The sequence below is a fragment of the Ananas comosus genome, linkage group 16, assembly GCF_001540865.1.
Source record: "Ananas comosus cultivar F153 linkage group 16, ASM154086v1, whole genome shotgun sequence".
NCBI lineage: Eukaryota > Viridiplantae > Streptophyta > Magnoliopsida > Poales > Bromeliaceae > Ananas > Ananas comosus.
The window spans coordinates 4,523,677-4,530,572 of record NC_033636.1 but is presented as its reverse complement, the minus strand read 5'-3'; positions in this window follow the sequence as shown (position 1 = coordinate 4,530,572).

Below are 6,896 nucleotides of genomic sequence, written 5' to 3'. Positions count from 1 at the left end.
CGATAGTAGGGATTTGGTTGTTGAGTTTTGGGGCTAAACCTACGGGTTAGCCAAGAGGATTGGATATTGATAATGGCAATCGGCATGCATCATGAGCATCATATATATATTGGTTTATTATTCTTGTTCAGTCATAATAGCTGCATTTGTTTAGAAATGACTATCTATCTATCTGTTTATCTTCTATTTATGCCTATTTAGACCTAGTGGAAAAGTCGGCGGGGTCGGTGGCCGAACCCCCTGGGAACTTCTTGTAGTTCTCACCCTACCATTTTTTCAGATCCGGGCCCGAGTGAGGCGGTCGAGGATCTCGGCAAGGGCATAGCGCCCTAGGTAGTGGACACCCGTGTATTAGATGTACCCTATTTCCTTTCATCTTTTGTATATGATGAAAATGACATGTAAATGGATATGTATAAATGAATTAAAGGGACGTGTGATATATGTTTTGGGTGAGAGACATGTTATGTATTTGGGAAAATAATGTGAATTATGGTAAGCTTATATTTGATTAAATGTAATCAAGATACATGTGTGGATGTAATAGTAATAGTACTTTCACTTGTTTGGTTGTTGCTTGCCCTCGTGCAAGCCATGTATATCTGAATTTTCGTTGTGCAAATTGTTATACATGTTGATGATGAGTTGAGCCTTGGGCGGATAGAGGAGGTGCTGTCCGTTCGGCGTCTGTAGACGTACCCGAACCGACCAAATTGGCGGTCGCGGGGCGTGAGAGGTAAGATGGTATCAGAGACATGAGAAGTGAAAGTATAGGACGGACATAGGAACCTTAGGATGGAAACCTTAAGGATTTAGGTGCGTGAGCAACGTAGAATCGACTTAAAGCGAAAGTGAAACGGATTGGGTCGGTTGGTATGGTAGTATGTCTCTAAGGGTAATTAGGGACTAATCCAAGTTGATATTTGTTCTCAACTCGAGGGGTCATGTTGGCGGCGACAACATAATTGTAGTACACTGGACCTTTGCAAATTGCGAGGTTCGAGTGTTTGATGTGTACTCCGAACTTTTCCACACTTGGTGGAAGGCCGTAGATGGTATTCCGGCCTAAAAGTTCGATCTCTAGAGTTTTGACTGTGTCCTGAGAGTTTTCACTCTCGGGGACCGGTCCCTGATAGGAGAGACCGGTCCCCTCAGAACAGTGTTGCGGCAGCCGGCGAGGCAACCGGTCCCTGGCCGGTGAGGCCGGTCCCTGAGCGCTTTTTTGCGGGGAGAGACCGGTCCCACGCGGGGAGAAACCAGTTCCCGAACGTTGGTTTTGCAGGACGAACTGAGAGACCGGTCCCAGGTGTCGGGGAGACCGGCCCCTCACCGCGAAAACTGCCCAGACCGGGCAGTGCACAGGGTGATTCTTTGAGGGGCTTATATGGATTTTGTTGCTTCTAAAGGCCTTAAGGCCATTTCCACCCTCTCACTCTCTCATTTCTCCCCCCCCTTATACTTCTAGAGAGAGAAGAAGAAGAAGAAGTTGGAGGAGAGCAAGATCTTGAGGCTTGGAGCATCTTCCTCTCCCTTTTGCTCACCATTGGAGGCTTGGGGCTTGGGCTAGGAGCTCGATAGAGGATCAATCTACAACCCTAAAGCATTTTGAGCTTGGTTTGGATCTCCTCTTGAGGTTAGTTGCTTATTTCTCCCATCTAGACCTATTTTTGGTAGATTTTGGGAAATGAAACCTTAGAAATGAGATTTAGGGTTTATTTTGGAAATTTTTGATTTGAGGGCTTCGAGACCTAATTGATGGGTTTAGAACCTTCCTCTAGGTTCGGTTGGAAAGGTTATTGCTTTCTTTGGAAGCTTGGGAAGAGATTTCATCACTAGAGGTGAGTTATACCCTCTATGCTTAGATGGTTAAGATTGAGCTTTCCGATATTCGTTTCGATTGTGTAACTCTCGTTCCTACATCTTTAGGGTGCTAGGAGACTTGTGGACACCTCCGTTCGGCGAAACGAAGAGTTTCAATTCTTGGTGGGTTTGGCTTCATGAACACGGGGCAAAATGGCCCCTATATTTTCTATACTTGTCGTAAAGTATTTTTGAATGCAAATCCATGCTAAATATGAATTATGTGAATTTTAGAACACTTAAAATGCATGCATTATGTATGATGAAAATTTTACTCTATATAGTAGAGCTTTATGGATATGCTGCATGCATGTGAAAAGTAATCGCATTAGCGAGTGGAAAACTTGTCTTTTATGTTTAAAATGACTCATATTATGCATTCGGGAACATAATTTTCATGCTTAGACTTGTTGAACAAAAGTGTCATAAAGGGGCACTTGAAACTAGTGAACTATGAAAATGCAACATAGAGACATAGTGATAGGCCATTGGACATTGACTATATTCTATGTTAGAAACATGATGACATAGTGACAGGCCTTTGTGACATTCGATATATTCCATGTTCATAGACATGAGGACTTGAGACTTGAGACAGACTTATACGCATGCTTGCCATTGTGCTCATTCGCACATGCTTGTGAGGGTCGCTCCCTACAAGTCGGCACTCCGGAGTTAGCCATCGCGATACGTTCGCTGTGCGGGATTCGGCGCCGAAGTGGATTGCCGTGGGAAAGGTTCATCCCTAAGAGTGGGGATGTTGACTACCACGGGGCCATTAGGCACGGCACCGGCAAGACAGCCTACGGGTGGGTCTTACAGGCCAGACAGCCTTCGGGTGGGTCTTCATGCCAGACAGCCTTTGGGTGGGTCTTATCAAAATTGAACTTTAAACAGTCAAAGTGACAAGTGGACATTGACTAGAATAGTAAATAATGACATCTTTACTATTTACATTGTGGACATTGGGTTAGTTGCATACTTATGCATTTACATGTGGGATACTCTTGTGCATATACTTGTAGTAGTTGCTTTCTTACTTATGCAAATCATGCTAAGTAGAGACGTCATGGTTGAGTAGTATTCATGTTTATTTCCTAGTTGTTCTTACCGCTTTTGCTTATACTTATACACTGACCCCCCCTTTTTGTAGCTTTTGGGCCTAGTGGCGCATTTCACTGAAGTCAATAATTGCCCATTGGAAATTATTATTTAATAGTTCTCACGCCCCCTATTTTATGGTTTTATTTTAGAGCCTTCGGCACCGGCGGAGGCACGGGATCGCGGCAAGGGAGTCGCATAGCTAGTTAGCGGGGAGCTACTGTTTAGCTTAGGTGGTTTACTCTTTCTTTTTGTATTAGAGAGAGAGAAAGATTTTGAGTACCATGTATAGAGAGATCACCTATATACTCTTTATGTTTAATTTTTGTATTTGAGATTTCCTTTGTACTACTTTATGGCTCTATTAGTGGATTTCAGTTTTATACTTACACCTCTGTTGTAGAACATAGTTATTTACTTTGCTCTGATATCGTTAGATTCCTTTGTTCTACTGCTTTATTTATTGTTTTGTTTTAGATGCCTTGTATGTTTTAGACATATGGCGGGTCTGGGCATGCGCCGGGCGGGCTTCCGCTGGGTCCCGGGGCGTGACAGATTAGTTTGGTATCAGAGCCTAGGGTTTAGTCTTAGTGGACCTAGCAAACCTTAGGCCGGTTGGAATATAGGACATAGGCTCGTGAGAGACGAGATCTATTTGACTTGTAAGTGAAAGTATCGTGATTGGGTATCTTGATAACTCTAGAAAGTGGAGTTAAATTGAAGTGTATAGCTCCTAATTTCGCGGAGGGTTACGTTGGCGGCCGACAACGTAACATCGGAAGTTAATAGTGAAGCACACTTCATTACTTTCGCATGATTTGGGGCATTACCTTCTTGAGTGGGGATTCGATGGCGTGAGTTTACTAACTTACGCTTTTATGATATTGTAGTGTGATGCCGATTACACGCTCTCAATCTGCCGGAGTGGATAACGCGGCAAATCTGGAGGAGGTCGAGACTTCCGCTACCTCCGGATCCAGCGAGGTCCGAGAGTTGAGGGGCCAGCTTGCGGCCCTCACTGATATGGTGGCACAGTAGACTGAGGCTGCGTGCCGATAGGAGGCCCGGATGAAGCGTTTGGAGGATCTCCTACTGCAGCAGGCAGAGACTCGGGAGACTCAGGTTCCTACACCGCCAGCACCAGTCGTGGACATCGCGCTGAGAGCGCCATCCCCTGCGCCCAGTTCTTCGCGAGCAGCTCCCGCGGCCGTGCCTCAGGAGGAGGCTATTGCGGCACCACCTGTGCAGAGGCCTTCGGTTGGAGCGGTCTTCCCCGTGATGGCCGAGGGAGCAGAGCGAGACATGCTGATGGAGCGCCTCAACGAGTTCAGAAGGTGCAGTCCTCGGATCTTCGATGGCAAGAAGGTCGACCACTCGATCGTGGAAAAGTGGTTGATGCATATGGAGAAGCTCTTCTGCGACACCTTCGTAGAGGAGAGAGATCGAGTTTGGCTCGCCACACACCATTTGGACGGCGAGGCCTACCGCTGGTGGTTGGATCTCCAGGAGAACCCCAGCACTGACTTGGCGGCTATATCTTGGACGAGGTTCAAGGAGCTTCTATTGGCTCACTACTTCCCGACCAGCGTCAAGCGGAAGATGGAGCAGGATCTGCGCAACTTGCGCCAAGGTGATCGGACTGTGGCCGAGTACGAGCGGGAGTTTTGTCGGCTTCTTCACTGCTTGCCTTTCGTCGTGCGGGACGATGAGGACAAGGCCCGCATCTTCGAGCGAGGGTTGCGACCGTCGATCTTCCGGTTTGTGCAATCCTCTAACCTCCAAACCTACCGGGAGGTGGTGGATCACGCGCTCATAGTGGAGAGCGGCGCAGCAGAGGTTCAGGAGCGGCGAGAGGCGATGGACAAAGGTAAGGCCAAGAGGCCTGCGGTAGAGGGTGCGAGCCAGACGCACTCTAGGAGGCCGCCGAAGCATCCTAGGAGCCAGCAGCGAGGACGCGGCTCAGCGGCGCATTGAGGAGGACCTGATCGTCGCTGGCCCTCCCAGTGTGTGATCTGCGGTGGCTCTCATCACCCACCGCAGTGTCCGCAGCGGGCGGGCAGGTGCTACCAGTGTGGCCAGGAGGGCCACATCCGTACTGAGTGCCCGAGAGGTTCTTCACCGGCACCGTCGACTACATCGGCACCGGCTCTACCACCCGTTAGCCACGGGACTCCCTCGACACAGTAGCAGCCTGGGCGGCCATCCGTCCAGCGCCAGAGCGAGGGATCTCGACAAGCCCCGAGTGGGCGTTTGTATGCCGCTCAGACTGAGGAGGCGGCATCAGCCGAGGATGTGGTTGCATGTATCATTTTACTTGATGACATCAGAGTTCGTGCTTTATTCGATACCGGTGCATCGCATTCATTCATAGATCGGCTGTTTGCCGAGTTGCATGACATCCCTTTGGTTTTTTTGTTGCATCCGGGACTTGTTGTAGTACCCGACCACACTTTGGATATTAGAGAGTATTGCCCTAGTTGCCCTGTTCGGGCAGGAGATTAGATCATGCCCGTAGATTTGCTAGCTCTGCGCAAGCTAGGGGATTTCGATGTGGTCTTGGGTATGGATTGGCTAACCAAGTATTATGCCACGATTGATTGTAAGAATCGCACGGTTACTTTTAGAGAACCGGGACAGACTGAGGTCGTGTTTAGAGGATGCCGGAGTTCGCTTTTCGTGATGTCAATCAGCTCGTCTCGAGCTAGGCAGCTGATCAATCGAGGATGTGTAGCCTACTTGGCTAGTGTTGTGTTGAGGGGCGAGGGTGACACCCCTAGGATTGAGGATATTCCGGTGGTACGGGAGTTCCAGGACGTGTTTCCAGCTGAGTTACTGGGTATGCCACCCGATAGAGAGATCGAGTTTGTGGTAGATCTCGTCCTTGGGACTACCCCAATCTCGAAGGCACCCTATAAGATGGCACCGGCGGAGCTGAAGGAGCTGAGGGCACAGCTACAGGATCTGTTGGACAAGGGCTTCATTTGACCGAGCGTCTCGCCGTAGGGAGCGCCAGTTTTGTTCATCAAGAAAAATGACGGATCACTTCGCCTATGTGTGGATTATCGTGAACTTAATAAAGTCACGATCAAGAATAAGTATCCGTTGCCGAGGATCGACAACTTGTTTGATCAGCTTCAAGGATCGTGTGTGTATTCCAAGATAGACTTGCAGTCGGGATACCACCAGTTAAAGATCAAACCCGAGGATGTATCAAAGACGGCTTTTAGAGCACGGTATGAACATTATGAGTTCACAGTGATGCCATTCGGGCTTACTAACGCCCCGGCAGCTTTTATGGATCTGATGAACCGTGTTTTCAAGCCTTACCTGGACAGATTTTTCGTGGTGTTCATCGACGACATTTTGGTTTATTTCCGGAGTGATGCGGATCACGAGGAGCATTTGAGGCTTGTACTTCAAACACTATGTGAAAAGGAGCTTTATGTCAAGCTGAAAAAGTGTGAATTTTGGCTTCGAGAGGTAGCCTTCCTTAGACATTTGATATCGGGATCGGGTATAGCCGTGGATCCTAAGAAGATTGAGGCTATCAAGGATTAGCTGAGACCGACGAGCGTTACGGAGATTTGGAGTTTCCTTGGATTGGCCGATTACTACAGGAGATTTGTTGAGGGGTTCGCTAAGTTATCTACTCTCCTCATGAGGTTTACGCATAAAGGTGTCAAGTTCATCTGGAATGATGCGTGTGAGAGGAGCTTCCAAGAGCTGAAGCAACGACTGACGACCGCCCCGATCCTGACCCTACCTATTGTTGGAGCAGGGTATGTGGTTTATAGCGATGCATCTCTTAATAGATTGGGCTGCGTTTTGATGCAGGACGGCAAGGTGATCGCGTATGCTTCTCGCCAACTGAAGGAATATGAAAAGAATTACCCTACACACGATTTGGAGTTGGCGGCCGTAGTCTTCGCATTGAA